General features: G+C 46.0%; 1 protein-coding gene across 1 annotated transcript in view; it reads left to right on the top strand.

The window, feature by feature from the left end:
• Positions 1-2,038: 2,038 nt before the first annotated feature.
• Positions 2,039-20,111, top strand: part of LOC126213443 (poly [ADP-ribose] polymerase tankyrase-1-like) — a 42,002-nt gene continuing 23,929 nt past the window's right edge. Inside the window, exon 1 of the mRNA XM_049941188.1 lies at positions 2,039-2,099. The gene's annotated coding sequence lies outside the window, so the exon portion shown is untranslated. The remainder of the gene's footprint in view (positions 2,100-20,111) is intronic.

Here is a 20,111-nt window from a genome sequence, read left to right on the forward strand (position 1 = left end):
GGGCGGTGCGATCCCCATGATTAAGTACATCTTGTGCACTGGTGTCGGCCTCAAGCATCCGGTAACAATCCGTGCTATTTCATTCACTGCAACATCAACTTTCCTCATGTGTGTTGTTGCAGACCATACTGGAGCGACGTATTCCGCGGCTGACACACAGGACTTTTGGGTTTGCACCTCAGGATCCGCTGGTTAGTCTCCTGATGATGTTTCTAGTTGAGACTTTTTCCCTTGTGGCATTACAATGATGTTTATAGGTCAGTGTGCGTTCCAACGTGAGACCAAGATATTCGGGCGTTTTACAATGCTCAAGAAGTTCACGTCTGCATATTACATTTAATTCACGATTTGCCTCCCTGTTCTTTAAATGGAATGCACAGACCTGCGTCTTGGAATGGTTCGGCCTTAGGTGGTTTGCCTCATAATACTGGGAGACAGCTTCCAAGGTACTGGTTAATTTTTCCTCTACATCCATAAAATTGTTACCTTGGGCTACAACTGCAGTGTCATCAGTATACATATTTTGCACCTCATACAAGGTGGGCTGGCAGCGGAAAATTGTACTCCGCTCTTCAGCCACAAGCAGTACAATAAAAGAGAAAATGAAGACAGAAAAGTAACAGCCTGGTGGTTAAAAAACTGTAGATACAATAATTAAAAACATGAAGCCACTCACACTCGACGAATAAACAAGGAAAACTGTCGGCACTGTGCACAAACACTGATGATTTAGACGAGACACGTGAGCGAAGGTGCGTGGCGGCGAAAAACACTAAATCACAAACACGACGGCACACACACGATGATCTCTGGTGTGCGAATGTCCACTGAACGTGTGCGAGTCTGGGGACCTGCCAGGAGGGGAAGAAGGTGGTGGGGGAGGGAGAGGGGAGAGCAGAGATGCCAATGGCAGGGGAGATGGTGGGAGAAATGAAGGTATGGGGGTAGGGGAAGCCCGGGGGAGGAGGGGGGAGAAAGGGTGGAGGGAAGGAAGGGGGAGAGAAGGGAGACAGGGTGCCCATAGGAACAAACACAGGAAGTGGGAGTATCAAAGTTGGTAGGAGGGGTAGATGGAGGGATGAGGGCATCATCATGGAGGGGGTAAGGAGAGATGGAGAGCAGGTGGGACTTGGAAATACAGGCGTGGCAGTGGGCGGGGGTGGGAGAGGATGTGAGAGACGAGCAGGTGAGGGGGATCGGGTTTACGGGAGGTGTAGAGGATCTGTATCCGTTCGAGGAAAAGGAGGAGGTGGGGGAATGGAATAAGGTCGTACAGGATCCATGTGGGGGAGGGGAGACGGATGCGATAGGCGAGGCGAAGAGCATGGCGTTCGAGGATTTGAAGGGATTTATAAAAGGTAGGAGGGGCGGAGATCCAGGCCGGATGGGCGTAACAAAGGATAGGGCGGATGAGGGATTTAAAGGACCTTGAGGAGACGGAGTCGGGAGTATGCCTCAGCTTGGATTGTCCGGAGATGGGGGATCCAGGAGACGCGACGGTCAAGCGTGACACTAAGGTACATGAGGGTGGGGGTGAGGGCGATAGGACGGCCATAGATGGTGACATAGAAGTCGAGGAGGCGGAAGGAAGGGGTGGTTTTGCCTACAATGATCGCCTGGGTTTTGGGAGGATTGTACTTAAGCAACCACTGGTTACACCAAGCGGTGAACCGGTCAAGATGGGATTGGAGAAGGTGTTGGGAGTGGCGCGTGATGTTTGGCACTGGTTGGTCATTTGTGTATATATTATACAGAGCTGGGGCGAGAACGCTTCCCTGAGGTAGGCCATTCCTTCGATTTCTCCACCTCCTCTTCAATGTCCACGTGGGAGTGGATAAGAAGATTACACAAGCCTACTCGAGTGGCTTACTCGAGAGCTCCGGCTCGCACACTTGACGGAAAAAGATTCGAGGTGACGAGGGCGATAAGCTGACAGGCGCCACCTGCTCCCGATCACGCGAGGTGACGTCACGCGGCCGCAGCGACCGCCTGCAGGTGTTTATAAGAGGGGCGGGGAGCCGCGCCGTGGCTGTCTGTACGCCGTGTGAGCCGCCCGCGACTCAACTCACCACCTGACGGAACTCCGCCACGACTGCAAGGTGAGTAGGGGCGCTGCAAGGTCTGCTTCCTCTGCTTAAGCTGTCGCCACAAGGACCGTGCTGTCGAACGTAAACGTCGAGTGTGCTACGATCAACGTGCTGCTCAACGCTCAGGAACGATGCGACTTGTGCATGCGGTACGTGGGCACCAACGTGGTATACCAACACCGACTCAAAGGAAGGCCTCGGCGCTTGTTGGTGACGTCACGTCAGCTAGGCATGGCGAACGCCAGGTCTGTTGCAAGCAGAAACGCCTGGGCGTGCTTATCACTATAAATCTCTTGTTTTTGGACAAACTGTTTGGTATTGTTTTGGATTCTGCACTTTTATTTAGATGAAAGACTTTCTTACTATCGTAAAGCTACAAATGAAGATTCTGTATTACTGAATCCTGTCGAAACAAACGTAGATCAATATGAGAAGACGCTTTGCCCCATTGAAAGCTTCGGAAGTTTTACGTTCAAGTAACTACACTCCTGGAAATTGAAATAAGAACACCGTGAATTCATTGTCCCAGGAAGGGGAAACTTTATTGACACATTCCTGGGGTCAGATACATCACATGATCACACTGACAGAACCACAGGCACATAGACACAGGCAACAGAGCATGCACAATGTCGGCACTAGTACAGTGTACATCCACCTTTCGCAGCAATGCAGGCTGCTATTCTCCCATGGAGACGATCGTAGAGATGCTGGATGTAGTCCTGTGGAACGGCTTGCCATGCCATTTCCACCTGGCGCCTCAGTTGGACCAGCGTTCGTGCTGGACGTGCAGACCGCGTGAGACGACGCTTCATCCAGTCCCAAACATGCTAAATGGGGGACAGATCCGGAGATCTTGTTGGCCAGGGTAGTTGACTTACACCTTCTAGAGCACGTTGGGTGGCACGGGATACATGCGGACGTGCATTGTCCTGTTGGAACAGCAAGTTCCCTTGGCGGTCTAGGAATGGTAGAACGATGGGTTCGATGACGGTTTGGATGTACCGTGCACTATTCAGTGTCCTCTCGACGATCACCAGTGGTGTACGGCCAGTGTAGGAGATCGCTCCCCACACCATGATGCCGGGTGTTGGCCCTGTGTGCCTCGGTCGTATGCAGTCCTGATTGTGGCGCTCACGTGCACGGCGCCAAACACGCATACGACCATCATTGGCACCAAGGCAGAAGCGACTCTCATCGCTGAAGACGACACGTCTCCATTCGTCCCTCCATTCACGCCTGTCGCGACACCATTGGAGGCGGGCTGCACGATGTTGGGGCGTGAGCGGAAGACGGCCTAACGGTGTGCGGGACCGTAGCCCAGCTTCATGGAGACGGTTGCGAATGGTCCTCGCCGATACCCCAGGAGCAACAGTGTCCCTAATTTGCTGGGAAGTGGCGGTGCGGTCCCCTACGGCACTGCGTAGGATCCTACGGTCATGGCGTGCATCCGTGCGTCGCTGCGGTCCGGTCCCAGGTCGACGGGCACGTGCACCTTCCGCCGACCACTGGCGACAACATCGATGTACTGTGGAGACCTCACGCTCCACGTGTTGAGCAATTCGGCGGTACGTCCACCCGGCCTCCCGCATGCCCACTATACGCCCTCGCTCAAAGTCCGTCAACTGCACATACGGTTCACGTCCACGCTGTCGCGGCATGCTACCAGTGTTAAAGACTGCGATGGAGCTCCGTATGCCACGGCAAACTGGCTGACACTGACGGCGGCGGTGCACAAATGCTGCGCAGCTAGCGCCATTCGACGGCCATCTCCGCGGTTCCTGGTGTGTCCGCTGTGCCGTGCGTGTGATCATTGCTTGTACAGCCCTCTCGCAGTGTCCGGAGCAAGTATGGTGGGTCTGACACACCGGTGTCAATGTGTTCTTTTTTCCATTTCCAGGAGTGTATATTTACTTGATCCATTTTGCTACCGAAACTTACCCCAACCCCCTTACAATTAACTCGTTTCTTATATTTATTTATTTATTTTTGTTTGACATCGTCACTGCAAATGTTAACTAATTTACATGTGTAAATGTCCAACTGTTGCCAGTCATTAGACTACAGACGTTTTCAACGAAAGGAATTTTAAACAGGAAACAAAATAGCTTCATACATCGAAAATACTGCTGATCTTAAACTTTTTTTAACATGCACGTTAGAAAAGATAAATATTCCCCTCTTGCAACTGAAAGGAGAAACTTTATAAGATAGAAAAATTTTATTTGATAAAACAAGTATCTCTCTTTTGCCTCTTCTTCTGTCCCCCACCTCCTCCCCCAACGTGTACAATCGCGAGATATTTCATTAAGATTCAGTACTCCTCACCCGACAGTCAACCAAGATACCTAAAGAAGAGCACCAATATGTTCACAGTTTCTTGTAAAAGCGACCCAGTACAAATGTAACTTCCTCAGATTTACAAATAAGGAAAAGAAGCACGAATTCTGTTGTTGCTGGACCATGAAGTTGTTTTTGTATGTCAATCCTTAAAACAGGTGGAAATTTAAGTTCAGGAGGGCACTATTTGTTAAGAAACGTAATGAATTGCACAATTAATTGATTGCAGAAATGTCTCAGAACAATGTTTGTTGGTCAACTACCGCCAATAGTTTCACATTTTCCTGTGTCAGAGAGGGAGACACCACCATTATGAGTATGCCTGCAACAGACCTGGCATTCGCCGTGCCTAGCTCGAGGCCTAGCTGACGTGACGTCACGAACAAGCGCCGAGGCCTTCCTTTGAGTCGGTGTTGGCTATATGCAATCGCAACGCACTCCAGCGGCAGTTGAGGGATGTTCCTAGTTCGTAAATCACACTGTTTACTCAACGGGCGCGAGTAAAATTCCCACGTTAGCTCTATTAAAACGCACATTTCCTCCATCGTCCACGAGAAGGAAAGTACCATGTCCAATCAATAAGGACACAGGCTTATAAAAGTTCCATTACAAACAGTGCGATACAAATTTACAATACTTCTCCAAGTAAGATAAACATTATTTCATCATTCCCACATTTTAGTAAAATCCCAATGTCAGTCTTACTTGATCACTGTTCCTACCCAGTGGCAGAATCTTTGCAACATGTGGATTAGGAAGCTTAAAAGAAAAAGGAGCAAAATATCTTTATACAAGTAGCGCAAGATGTCCTGTAGATTAAGCCAATCGAACAAAGTCACCCCTCAAAAAAAGGTGAACTTACATTTACATAACATCAAATATTATTGTATATGCTTATATTAAACTAATAATAAAGTGTCAGAACCTAATAAAAACGCGAATGGAAAAAAAAGTTGGCAGGCTCAAGACGCGAACCACTGCCCCACCATAAAACTCTTCAGAGCTCAGTGACTCCACTCATTATGCTAAACCAACATCACAACAACATGTTATGATACGTCTTGCTGAAAACCTTAGATATGTTAGTAATTGAAATTTAATTATAACAAATTGCACCAAAAACAATACGTTTTGGGTGGATCGTCAGTGTGTCGCTGCTTTCAAATAGCCTACTCTCATAATACGCAAGTTACAATAATTCTTTTGCCACGAATATGATGTTTCTCATTATTTTATAGGAAGGAATCACACAGTTAACAACGGGTTTTCCAGTGATTTTCAATTTGCTGGTGCTCATGAACGGCATATATACATATAGGCTTGAAATGAATGCCAATATGGCGCCTCACAACTCTGTACTGAAGAGAGACGGCGCGCCTGTGACGTAGGTGGCGTTGTGCCGTCTCATTGGTCAACGCTCAGACGCACGCTCAGAATATCTGACATCTTACAAGGGAACCTCCCCATCGCACCCCCTCAGATTTAGTTATAAGTTGGCACAGTGGATAGGCCTTGAAAAACTGAACACAGATCAATCGAGAAAACAGGAAGAAGTTGTGTGGAACTATGAAAAAAATAAGTCCATGTGCAAGAGAGACAACATCAAGGGCAGTGAGAGTTGCGAAGCGCCGTGGTCCCGTGGTTAGCGTGAGGAGCTGAGAAACGAGAGGTCCTTTGTTCAAGTCTTCCCTCGAGTGAAAAGTTTACTTTCTTTATTTTCGCAAAGTTATGATCTGTCCGTTCGTTCATTGACGTCTCTGTTCACTGTAATAAGTTTAGTGTCTGTGTTTTGCGACCGCACCGCAAAACCGTGCGATTAATAGACGAAAGGACGTGCCTCTCCAATGGGAACCGAAAACATTTGATCGCAAGGTCATAGGTCAACCGATTCCTCCACAGGAAAACACGTCTGATATATTCTATACGACACTGATGACGGCATGTGCGTCACGTGACAGGAATATGTTGTCGACCCACCTAACTTGTACACTCGGTGAATGGGTAAAAAGATTCTTCTGCCTTGCCCGATTTAGGTTTTCTTGTGGATGTGATCATCACTTCCAAAAAAGTGATGAAAACATAAGAGTTTGTCATGGAAGGACGGACGGACAGACAATAATTGTCTGAAAATAAAAAATTAAACTTTTCACTCGAGGGAAAACTTGAACCAAGGACCTCTCGTTCCACACCTGCTCGCACTAACCACGGGACCACGGCGCTCCTGAGATCACACTACCCTTGATGTTGCCTATCTTGCGCATGGACTACTCAGTTTGTATATTTTGCTTATTTTTTTCATAGTTCCACACAACTTCTTCCTGTTTTCTCGATTGACCTGTGTTCAGTTTTTCAAGGCCTATCCACTGTGCCAACTTATAACTAAATCTGAGGGGGGTGCGATGGGGAGGTTCCCTTATTAGATATTACTCTGCACGTTCGGAAAGACTCCCGAACGTGTTATTCCACGCTATGACGTTAGAAACTCGGCAAGCTCAACGCTCAACGTTCTGATGCACGGTCCGTGTGCCGACAGCTTTAGTCTCGCAGTTTCTTCGGGTAATGGGTGGGCGCTGCTTTGCACTGTCTCCCGGTAATTCCTCTCCCAACTTCAGGCTCACAAGGGGAAGGTCTCACACACGGCCACCCGATTCGGCTCAGATCTGGCTGGTCGCTTGTGTACAACCTAAAATAGAAATTGAGATATGGAAAGATACAAGCGAGAAGAAAAACATCCGCTAGGTTTCCTCGAGATTTGAACCCAGCTTCTCCGCTTCCCAGCCATTTACTTTGGTTGTTGCGTTGCGATGTGGGCAGGGGTCATTGTACAAGGCCTGGCCACTATGTCTCCATCGCCATACAGGAACATATGGAAGGGGTAAATGGCCATAGGAGAATATTCACTTGTATTGACAAAAAATAAATCCACCTTGTCTTTGAAAGAAAAATAAACACAAAGCTACACTTCTGTAACACGCACATACAGCGTCGATACTCCATGGACGCTGCTGCCGCTTTTTCATGGCATGTTTTCTTGTAATGTCGTGTAGCTTCTTATCTGTTCATCTCCTTGTGCGTACGTATCAAATTAATCTCCTGCGACCGGCCGTTGTGGCCGAGCGGTTCTAGGCGCTTCAGTCTGGAACCGCGCGACCGCTACGGTTGCAGGTTCGAATCCTGCCTCGGGCATGGATGTGTGTGATGTCCTTAGATTAGTTAGGTTTAAGTAGTTCTAAGTTCTAGGGGACTGATGACCTCAGAAGTTAAGTCCCATAGTGCTCAGAGCCATCTGAATGATTTTATCTCCTGAGATAAATAATCGAACTACGGCGCGGATCGTGGACGATGCTCTGCAAGAAGTTCGAAAAGTATTGACCGCACTTAGGGTTCTTCACAATAGCACAATGACGATCGTTTAAATAGTTCCAAAAACCCACGAGTTCTGTGACACCACGTCCAAATAAACAATGAATCACGTGACCTCTGATCCACGTGACGGCGTTGTGTTTCGTCCTCGGGCAATAAACAGCGTCCGGGTAGAGGCGAGGGCGGGATTCGACGTAAGAGGGCGAAATGCGTAAAAAAAAAAAAAGCAAAAATTTTAGGAACAAAATACCAGATCCCTTCCGCCGTCCAACAACGGAGCCGGACTATTTGCGTTGCTGCTCTCGGCGAAGAGCGTTTACCATGCGGGTGCACAAGCGGGAGCTGTAAAAGTTTCTTTCTTCGATTTCTGGGAAAGTATGCATTTGTGGTCCCTACACCTCATGATGAAAAATACTCTAGTTACAATTGTCTTCCTATCCCGCCAATTTTGGGTCAGTTGCTGGACGTAACCTTTAGGGGTGGTTTTCTCAAAAACTTGAGGGCGTTGAGCCAAAATTGCTAAACCACGAACATGACGTGCTACAGACGCGAAATTTAACCGACAGGAAGGCGATGCTGTGATATGCAAATGATAAGCTTTTCAGAGCTTTCACGCAAGGTTGGCGCTGGTGGCGACACCTACAACGTGCTGACATGAGGAAAGTTTCCAATCGATTTCTCATACACAATCAGCAGCTGACCGACGTTGCCTGGTGAAACGTTGTTGTGATGCCTCGTGTAAGGAGGAGAAATGCGTACCATCACGTTTCCGACTTTGGTAAAGGTCGGATTGTAACCTATCGCGATTGCGGTTTATCATATCGCGATATTGCTGCTCGCGTTGGTCGAGATCCAATGACTGTTAGCAGAATATGTAATCGGTGGGTTCAGGAGGGTAATACAGAACGCCGTGCTGGATCCCAAAGGCCTTGTGTCGCTAGCAGTCGTGATGACAGACATCTTATCCACACAGCTGTAACGGATCGTGCAGCCACGTCTCGATCACTGAGTGAACAGGTGGGGACGTTTGCAAAACAACAACCATCTGCACTAACAGTTCGACGGCGTTTGCAGCAGCACGGACTATCAGCTCGGAGACCATGGCTGCGGTTACCCTTGACGCTGCATCACAGACAGGAGTGTCTGTGACGGTGTACTCATCGACGAACCTGGGTGCACGAATGGCAAAACGTAATTTTTTCGGAAGAATCCAGGTTCTGTCTACAGCATCACGATGGTCGCATCCGTGTTTGGCGACATCGCAGTGAACGCACATTGGAAGCTTGTATTCGTCATCGCCATACTGGCGTATCACCTGGCGTGATGGCATGGGGTGCCATTCGTTACTCTTCTCGGTCACCTCTTGTTCGCATTGACGCCACTTTGAACAGTGGACGTTACATTTCAGATATGTTACGACCCGTGGCTCTACCCTTCATTCGATCACTGCGAAACCCTACATTTCAGCAAGATAATGCACGACCGGATGTTGCAGGTCCTTTACGGGCCTTTCTGGATACAGAAAATGACCGACTGCTGCAAATGGTTCAAATGGCTCTGAGCACTATGGGACTTAACTGCTGTGGTCATCAGTCCCCTAGAACTTAGAACCACTTAAACCTAACTAACTTAAGGAGATCACACACATCCATGCCCGAGGCAGGATTCGAACCTGCGACCGTAGCGGTCGCGCGGTTCCAGACTGTAGCGCCTAGAACCGCTCGGCCACTACGGCCGACTCGACTGCTGCCCCGGCCAGCACATTCTCCAAATCTCTCACGAATTGAAAACGTCTGGTCAATGTTGGCCGAGCAACTGGCTTGTCACAATTCGACAGTCACTACTCTTGATGAACTGTGGTATCGTGTTGAAGCTGCATGGGCAGCTGTACTTCTACACACCGTCGAAGCTCTGTTTGACTCAATGCCCAGACGTATCAAGGCCGTTATTACGGCCAGAGGTGGTTGTTCTGGGTACTGACTGCTCAGGTTCTATGCACCCAAATTGCGTGAAAATGTAATCACATGTCAGTTCTAGTGTAATGTATTTGTCCAATGAATACCTATTTATCATCTGTATTTCTTCTTGGTTTGGCAATTTTAATGGCCAGTAGGGTATCTTAGAGTCCTTGGTTTTGGATTGTACATAAGCGACCTGCCTAATTTGAGCCGAATCGGTTGGCCGTGCCTGAGGCCTTCGCCTTGACAGTCAAGTCTATAGTTGGCGTGGCCGATCCCAAGTGTCCAGCTTTTGTCCAAAACGTTGGGGGAGTTCATTCATTTGTTCTGTCGGCGATGACAGAATCGACGCGCGTGCCCTGCAATTTTTCCTGAACGATTTTACCGAAACTATTCAGTAAAAAAAATTCATGTTTGCTTCACTTGTATCTTTGTACGTCAGGTTCATTACGATGTGCCCATCGTTTCGTTGACGATCATAGTTATTGTGATATTTGCGTGCTAGTATGACACTGCTCGGATTTCAAAAGTTGGCAACGATAAACAGAGGTCGCTATGATTTTGCGTTTGGTGCATATTACATAATATGTTGCTAAAACTTAGCTAACATATTGAATTTTTCTTTAGACTTGGGTAGTTACAATTGCAACTGACCCAAAATTGGCGGGATAGGAAGACAATTGTAACTACCCAAGTCTAAAGAAAAATTCAATATGTTAGCTAAGTTTTAGCAATCTCTCACCCGTGTCGAGAAAATTGGTTTACGACCGCACTGCGCCAGCAATGAAGCTGAAGTGAAATATCTACAACATTCCTCGTGTATCATAAACGGTTTCAGATATCGGCGTGAGATTTTGGCGTATGATAGCACAGAAACAGTATTTTGCTGTATGGTTATTATGCAATACTTCTTTATCTACCTTGTTATTCGTGGCCGAGCAGTTCTAGACATTTCAGTCTGGAACCGTGCTACTGCTTTCGCAGGTTCGAATTCTACCTCGGGCATGGCTGCGTGTGATGTCCTTAGGTTAAGTTAGGATTAAGTAGTTCTAGGTGTTGTGTTGGCAGAAGAGCCAACACCGTGTTACTAGAGGAGGCCGAAAGGCACGCGTTTTAGTTCACGCAGGCTGGCGTGAGGAGGGAAGGGCTATACTGACGGGAGGTCTGGAACATGACAAGGAATGAGAATTCAGAAAGCGGACGTAATTAGTTTGATACTTAACTTTAATCCATTAATGATGAACGTCGCTCATGACGGTACATGGTTCACAATATTATCTGTTCAGAAGACATATAGTAACTGAATACGGCGCCTTGCTAGGTTGTAGCAAAGGACGTAGCTGAAGGCTATGCTAAACTGTCGTCTCGGCAAATGAGAGCGTATGCAGACAGTGAACCATCGCCAGCAAAGTCGGCTGTACAACTGGGGCGAGTGCTAGGGAGTCTCTCTAGACTAGACCTGCGGTGTGGCGGCGCTCGGTCTGCAATCACTGATAGTGGCGACACGCGGGTCCGACGTATACTAACGGACCGCGGCCGATTTAAAGGCTGCCACCTAGCAAGTGTGGTGTCTGGCGGTGACACCACACTAGGTTCTAGGGGACGGATGACCAGTGTTCGGAGTCATTTTAGCCTTGCTATTCCACTAACTACAGACTGTTCCGATGAAAGGACGTAATTGGTGAAACGGGAAATCCTACTGGTTTTGGAACAACGTCCGTGAAGTCATTACACGTTTATTTTATACCGAGGATGTGCGTTTTCATAAGATACTGACCTTGCTTTTCCTTAGTTCCTCACCTAATAAACCTCTCAGCGCCCGCTGCCGTCTACTCTGGAGACACTGTACAGGGCCCACTTCGGAATGGTGAGATGGCAGCGCCGCTGCATCAAGATAGCAGTTAGAGCACGCTAGGGCGGTGCTTTCGCCTCTGGGGTAACGGTTATCAAAAAATGGTTCAAATGGCTCTGAGCACTATGGGACTCAACTGCTGTGGTCAAAAGTCCCCTAGAACTTAGAACTACTTAAACCTAACTAACCTAAGGACATCACACACATCCATGCCCGAGGCAGGATTCGAACCTGCGACCGTAGCGGTCGTGCGGTTCCAGACTGTAGCGCCTTTAACCGCTCGGCCACTCCGGCCGGCTAACGGTTATCGTTCGCGTTTTACTGTCCCTGTTACTCGTACATGTCGATAAGACGGATATCGCACTAGACCAGTCGGGAACCACTCTATCGAATGGCCACGTAAAATTCCGCTTCAAAAATTATTTTGCTCGTAACGGGAAACAAACCGACGCTCTCCGTTGACACTGGGTGACGCATGAAAGACGTGATGACGTGATGAGAAGCAATTCTTTGGTATAGCTCCAGCTACACAATACGAAAAAAAAAAAGAAACTGCAAATATCTGCAGAAACGTCAGAGGAAACTGCGACTGACGACTCTACGACTCTCTCTCTCTCCCTCACACACACACACACACACACACACACACACACACACACATATACAGGGTGTCCCAGCTATCTTGTCCACCCAAAATATCGCTGGAACAATAATAGCTATTGGAAAACGACTTTCACCGGTATCAATGTAGGGCTGGGGCCTATGAATGTACATATTTGGAAACATTCTAAAGCGAAAGCATATGTGTTTTTTAACACAAACTTATTTTTTTTTTAAATGGACCTCCCATATTTTTTCTTCAGCAATCAATATCATGACAAAGCACATACAAAATGGCGTTGATTGCATCGCAATATTCCCATTACATCCCGAGACGCGAAGTTGACGCTTGAAACACCCGACATGCGCTGCTAGCGCACGTCCTGAGGCTCAGGCGTGAACCCCATGCTGCCCGTAATCGCGATGTGATTAACATGTGTAATCACACCTCCGTACTTATCAAGAGGGACACTTACTTGTGTCAATCACATCGCGATTACGGGCAGCATGGGGTTCACGCCTGAGCCTCAGGACGTACGCTAGCAGCGCATGTCGGGTGTTTCAAGCGTCAACTTCGCGTCTCAATATCTCGGGATGAAATGGGAATTGCGATGCAATCAACGCCATTGTGTATGTGCTTTGTCATACTATGGATTGCTGAAGAAAAAATATAGGAGGTCCATTTAAAAAAACATAAGTTTGTGTTAAAAAACACATATGCTTCCGTTTTAGAATGTTTCCAAATATGCACATTCATGGGCCCCAGTCCTACATTGATACCGGTGAAAGTCGTTTTCCAATAGCTGTTATTGTTCCAGAGATATTTTGGGTGGACAAGATAGCTGGGGCACCATATATATATATATATATATATATATATATATATATATATTGTTGTGGTTGGCAGAAGAGCCAACACCGTGTTACTAGAGGAGGCCGAAATGCACGCGTTTTAGCTCACGCAGGCCGGCGTGAGGTCTGGAACAGGTGAAGGAAATTAGAATTTAGAAAAACGGACGTAGCTGGTGGAGTACTTAACTTTAATCCATTAATGATGAACGTCGCTCTTGGCGGCACATGATTCACAAAATCAATAGTAACTGAATATGGCGCCTTGCTAGGCCGTAGCAAATGACGTAGCTGAAGGCTATGCTAAACTATAGTCTCGGCAAATGAGAACGTATTTTGTCAGTGAACCATCGCTAGCAAAGTCGGTTGTACAACTGGGGCGAATGCTAGGGAGTCTCTTTAGACTAGACCTGCCGTGTGGCGGCGCTCGATCTGCAATCACTGATAGGGGCGACACGCGGGTCCGACGTATACTAACGGACCGCGGCCGATTTAAAGGCTACCACCTAGCAAATGTGGTGTCTGGCTGTGACACCACATATATACAGCGTGGTCCATTGATAATGACGGGGCCAAATACCTCACGACATAAGCATCAAACGAAGAAACTACAAAGAACGAAACTTGTCTAGTTTGAAGGGGGAAACCAGATGGCGCTATGGTTGGTCCGCTAGAAGGCGCTGCCATAGGTCAAACGGATATCAACTGCGTTTTTTTAAGTAGGAAACCCCATTTTTTAATTACATATTCGTGTAGTACGTAAAGAAATATGAATATTTTAGTTAGACAACTTTCTTCGCTTTGTGATAGATGGCGGTGTAATAGTCGCAAACCTATGGCTCACAATTTTAGACGAACAGTTGGTAACAGGTATGTTTTTTTTTTAAATTAAAATACAGAACGTAGGTACGTTTGAACATTTCGGTTGTTCCAATGTGATACATGAACTTTTGTGAACTTATCGTTTCTGAGAAGGGCATGCTGTTGCAGCGTGATTACCTGTAAATACCACATTAATGCAATAAATGCTCAAAATGATGTCCGTCAACCTCAATGCATTTGGCAATACGTATAACGACATTCCTCTCAACAGCGAGTAGTTCGCCTTCCGTAATGTTCGCACATGCATTGACAATGCGCTGGCGCATGTTGTCAGGCGTTGTCGGTGGATCACGATGGCAAATATCCTTCAACTTTCCCCACAGGAAGAAATCCGGCGACGTCAGATCCGGTGAGCCACGGTATGGTGCTTCGACGACCAATCCACCTGTCATGAAATACCGCTTCAACAGCACGCGAGCTTTGTGCCGGACATCCATCATGTTGGAAGTACATCGCCATTCTGTCATGCAATGAAACATCTTGTAGTAACATCGGTAGAACATTACGTAGGAAATCAGCATACATTGCACCATTTAGAGTGCCATCGGTAGAATGGGGGCCAATTATCCTTCCTCCCATAATGCCGCACCATACATTAACCCGCCAAGGTCGCTGATATTCTACTTGTCGCATCCATCGTGGATTTTGCGTTGCACAGTAGTGCATATTATGCCGGTTTACGTTACCGCTGTTGGTGAATGACGCTACGTCGCTAAATAGAACGCGGGCAAAAAATCTGTCATCGTCCCGTAATTTCTCTTGTGCCCAGTGGCAGAACTCAACACGACGTTCGAAGTCGTCGCCATGCAATTCCTGGTGCATAGAAATTTGGTACGGGTGCATTCAACACGATATCGACCTTTTCCGCAATTGGTAAACGGTCCATTTTAACACGGGTAATGTATCACGAAGCAAATACCGTCCTTACTGGCGGAATCTTACGTGATACCACTAACGGGCCAACCAAAGCGCCATCTGGTTTCCCCCTTCAAGCTAGACAAGTTTCGTTCTTTGTAGTTTTTTCGCTTGAAGCTTATTTCGTGAGATATTTGGCCCAGTCACGATCAATGGACCACCCTCTATATGTATATACTCTGCAGATCACATTCAAGATTCTGACAGAGCGTTCATTGAAAAAAAATGCATGTGAAATCTTATGGGACTTAACTGCTAAGGTGATCAGTCCCTAAGCTTACACACTACTTAACCTAAATTATCCTAAGGACAAACACACACACCCATGCCCGAGGGAGGATTCGAACCTCTGGCAGTACCAGCCGCACAGTCAACGACTGCAGCGCCTAAGACCGCTCGGCTAATCCCGCGCGGCAGAGGGTTCATCGAACCATCTTCACATTTCTCTATTATTCCAATCTCGTACAGTGTGCAGAAAGATTGAACGCCTGTATCTTTCCGTACAAGCTCTGGCTTCCCTCATTTTAACGTCGTGATCGTTGCTCCTCCCTAAGTAGGTTGGTGTCAACAAAATATTTTCACATTCGGAGGAGAAAGTTGGTAACTGGAATTTCATGAGAAGATTCCTCCGGAACGAAATATGCCTTTCTTTTAACGATGCCCATCCCAAATCCTGTATCATTTCTGTGACACTCTCTCCCCTATTTCGCGATAATTCAAAACGTGCTGCCCTTCTTTGAACTTTTTTGATGTACTCCGTCAGTCCTATCTGGCAAGGATCCCACACTACGCAGCAGTATTCTAAAAGAGGACGGACAAGCGTAGCACAGGCAGTCTCCATAGTAGATCTGTTACGTTTCCTAAGTGTGCTGCCAATAAAACGGCCCGCAGCTCGTGGTCGTGCGGTAGCGTTCTCGCTTCCCACGCCCGGGTTCCCGGGTTCGATTCGCGGCGAGGTCAGTGGTTTTCTCTGCCTCGTGATGGCTGGGTGTTGTGTGATGTCCTTAGGTTAGTTAGGTTTAAGTAGTTCTAAGTTCTAGGGGACTGATGACCATAGATGTTAAGTCCCATAGTGCTCAGAGCCATTTGAACCATTTGAACCAATAAAACGCAGTCTTTGGTTAGCCTTCCCCACAACATTTTCTATGGGTTCCTTCCAATTTAAATTGTTTGTAATTGTAACTCCTAGGTATTTAGTTGAATTTACGACCTTTAGATTTGACTGATTTATCATGTAACCAAAGTTTGACTATTCCTTTTAGCACTCATGCGGATGACCTCATAGTTTTCGTTATTTAGAGTCAATTGCCAATTTTCACACCACACCACATCTTTCATAAATCATTTTGCAATTTGTTTTGATCTTCCAACGATTTTACTAGTCGATAAACGACAGCATCATCTGGAAACAACCCAAGATGGCAGCTCAGATTGTCTCCCAAATTGTTTATATAGATAAGGAACAGCAAAGGGTCTATGAAGCTACCTTGGGGATCGCTATAAATCACTTCTGTTTTAATCTACATCTACATCTACATCTATACTCCGCGAGCCACCTTACGGTGTGTGGCGGAGGGTACTTATTGTACCACTATCTGGGAACGACTGCTTGTAAGTCTCCGTATTTGCTCTAATTTCTCGGATCTTTTCGTTGTGATCATTACGCGAGATATATGTGGGCGGTAGTAATATGTTGCCCATCTCTTCCCGGAATGTGCTCTCTCGTAATTTCGATAATAAACCTCTCCGTATTGCATAACGCCTTTCTTGAAGTGTCCGCCACTGGAGCTTGTTCAGCATCTCCGTAACGCTCTCGCGCTGACTAAATGTCCCCATGACGAATCGCGCTGCTTTTCGCTGGATCATGTCTATCTCTTCTATTAATCCAACCTGGTAAGGGTCCCATACTGATGAGCAATACTCAAGAATCGGACGAACAAGCGTTTTGTAAGCTACTTCTTTCGTCGATGAGTCACATTTTCTTAAAATTCTTCCTATGGATCTCAACCTGGCGCCTGCTTTTCCCACTATTTGTTTTATGTGATCATTCCACTTCAGATCGCTCCGGATAGTAACTCCTAAGTATTTTACGGTCGTTACCGCTTCCAATGATTTACCACCTATGGCCTAATCGTACTGGAATGGATTTCTGCCCCTATGTATGCGCATTATATTACATTTATCTACGTTTAGGGAAAGCTGCCAGCTGTCGCACCATTCATTAATCCTCTGCAGGTCTTCCTGGAGTACGTACGAGTCTTCTGATGTTGCTACTTTCTTGTAGACAACCGTGTCATCTGCAAATAGCCTCACGGAGCTACCGATGTTGTCAACAATCGATGACTTTCCATCAATTACTACGAACTGTGACCTTTCTGACACACACACACACACACACACACACACACACAAATATATATATGAGGTGTTACATTTTAAACATAATGTTTAGAAAAAACTCAAATTTTGTAGTCATTATCTCAATTTTTACCATAGTTTTTAATAGATTCGGAAAACTCTAGAGTTTAGCATTAAGGATTAAACAATAGTAGATACTGATATACAAATTTAATTTGATAGTATATAACTCAGCTGAAGGACAAGCAGGTTCTCTATGATGCTCAGACATATCCCTGAAGCATTGTCAGGTGTTGTCCTGTTGTAATATTTCAGACGCGTTGTACATGAGCTGCAGCCTGAGTATGCCTGCTACCCTAAGGTAACGTTTCCCTGGAACGCATCTCAGCCTTATAGCAGGAGATGACTGATCTTCTGTGTAAACCAACTCCTCAATGGGATCATGCAAGACTAATGGTTAAAAGCAGAATAAATCAGATTCCGTTCATAAAATAACTTTGTCTCCTTAAATAACTGGAGAAATCAACAATAACTCGTTGAATAAAATCCTGCTATAGTTACTTACGACCTCTTTAGTACTGTGGTACATCTTCATTTCGAATTATTTCCTGGTCAAGTAACAATGCAGTGTTCTGCGAAATCAGAAGAAGTGAGGTCTCCGTCCCTTCTGAGGCTTCCTATGCAAACGAAATATGCTGAAACCGAAAGGAAATTCTTTAAAACGGTATTATTACAGATTTGTGTCTCGTCTCCTGTCGCATTAAGTTGACATGGCAAGGATATTGTTGCGTTGAAGCTGACCCAGATATCCCTGTGCCTCATAGAAGTATCGAAGGTGAACTGTGAACAACCACTTACCCGCATTGTTGAATTATGATTATGAAACCCGGTTGACATAATTGGCCTGTCTGCACATCACGACACACTCTTATAGACGTGTGATGTGTTACAGGACTCAGGTTAGCATCTCACTTTTGTAGGACGTAAATGGAGAAAAGAAGGAATTGCCACACTCACCAGTAATTCTTGTATCAAAAAGTTTGCTTAGAAAAACATGTGGAAGCATATGTGGCCGATGTTGAATTTCATAATAAATCCTTCATAATACACCGGCGGAATAAAAATCCCACTACCAAGAAAAAGTTTTGCGGGATAAACTAAAGTTGGTAGGCGTGTTTCTACATCTAAAAGATGATGTCTATTGAAATTTGGCGCCAGTCGCATGGGAGTGGCTCTACTGGCGCCAGTATGAGAATGGAAATCTAGTTGGCTTTAAATATGCGCTGCAACGATCGTGTGAGTTAGTTATCTTTGAGATTGGAGGTGGTGAGTTGATTTTAATCAGGAATGCATGTAAGGCAATACTGACCTTACGACTTATCTTAGAAGGAATATTCAGGAAAGGAAAACCTACATTTCTAGCATTTGTGGACTTAGAGAAAGCTTTTGACAATGTTGACTGGAATACTCTCTTTCAAATTCTAAAGGTGGCAGGGGTAAAATACAGGGAGCGAAAGGTTATTTACAATTTGTACAGAAACCAGATGGCGGATATAAGAGTCAAGGGGCATGAAAGGGAAGCAGTGGTTGGGAAGGGAGTGAGACAGGGTTTTAGCCTCTCCCCGATGTTATTCAATCTCTATATTGAGCAAGCAGTAAAGGAAATAAAAGAAAAATTCGGAGTAGGTATTAAAGTCCATGGAGAAGAAATAAAAACGTTGAGGTTCGCCGATGACATTGTAATTCTGTCAGAGATAGCAAAGGACTTGGAAGAGCAGTTGAACGGAATGGACAGTGTCTTGAAAGGAGGATATAAGATGACCATCAAGAAAAGCAAAACGAGGATAATGGAATGTAGTCGAATTAAGTTGGGTGATGCTGAGGGAATTAGATTAGGAATTGGGACACTCAAAGTAGTAAAAGAGTTTTGCTATTTGGGGAGCAAAATAACTGATGATGGTCGAAGTAGAGAGGATATAAAATGTAGACTGGCAGTGGCAAGGAAAGCGTTCCTGAAGAAGAGAAATTTGTTAACATCAAGTATAGATTTAAGTGTCAGCAAGTCGTTTCTGAAAGTATTTGTATGGAGTGTAGCCATGTATCGAAGTGAAACATGGATAAATAGTTTGGACAAGAAGAGAATAGAAGCTTTCGAAATGTGGTGCTACAGAAGAATGCTGAAGATTAGATGGGTAGATCACATAACTAATGAGGAGGTATTGAATAGAATTGGGGAGAAGAGGAGTTTGTGGCACAACTTGACAAGAAGAAGGGACCGGTTGGTAGGACATGTTCTGAGGCATCAAAGGATCACAAATTCAGCATTGGAGGGCAGCGTGGAGGGTAAAAATCGTAGAGGGAGACGAAGAGATGGATACACTAAGCAGATTCAGAAGGATGTAGGTTGCAGTAAGTACTGGGAGATGAAGAAGCTTGCACAGGATAGAGTAGCATGGAGAGCTGCATCAAACCAGTCTCAGAACTGAAGACAACAACAACAACAAATGCCTTTAAGGCGACAAAGATGCCATTATCAACAGTACACTGAGTTTGAATGATGTCGTGTAGTGGTGCTATGAGAAGCTGGATGTTCCTTTCGTGATACTGCAAAAAACTTGGCAGGAATGTAGTGACTGTACGTGAGTATTGGCAGCAGTGGTCACAGGAAGCTACGGTCACAAGAAGACCGGACTCCAGACTGCCACGTGACACTACCGAGAGGGAAGGCAGGTGCGTCCGGTGTATGGATGTGGCACAGTAGGTACTGGGAGATGAAGAAGCTTGCACAGGATAGAGTAGCATGGAGAGCTGCATCAAACCAGGCTCAGGACTGAAGACAACAACAACAAAACATGCCTTTAAGGCGACAAAGATGCCATTATGAACAGCACACTGAGTTTGAACGAT

Source organism: Schistocerca nitens, chromosome 11 (assembly GCF_023898315.1).
Source record: "Schistocerca nitens isolate TAMUIC-IGC-003100 chromosome 11, iqSchNite1.1, whole genome shotgun sequence".
Classification (NCBI taxonomy): Eukaryota; Metazoa; Arthropoda; class Insecta; order Orthoptera; family Acrididae; genus Schistocerca; species Schistocerca nitens.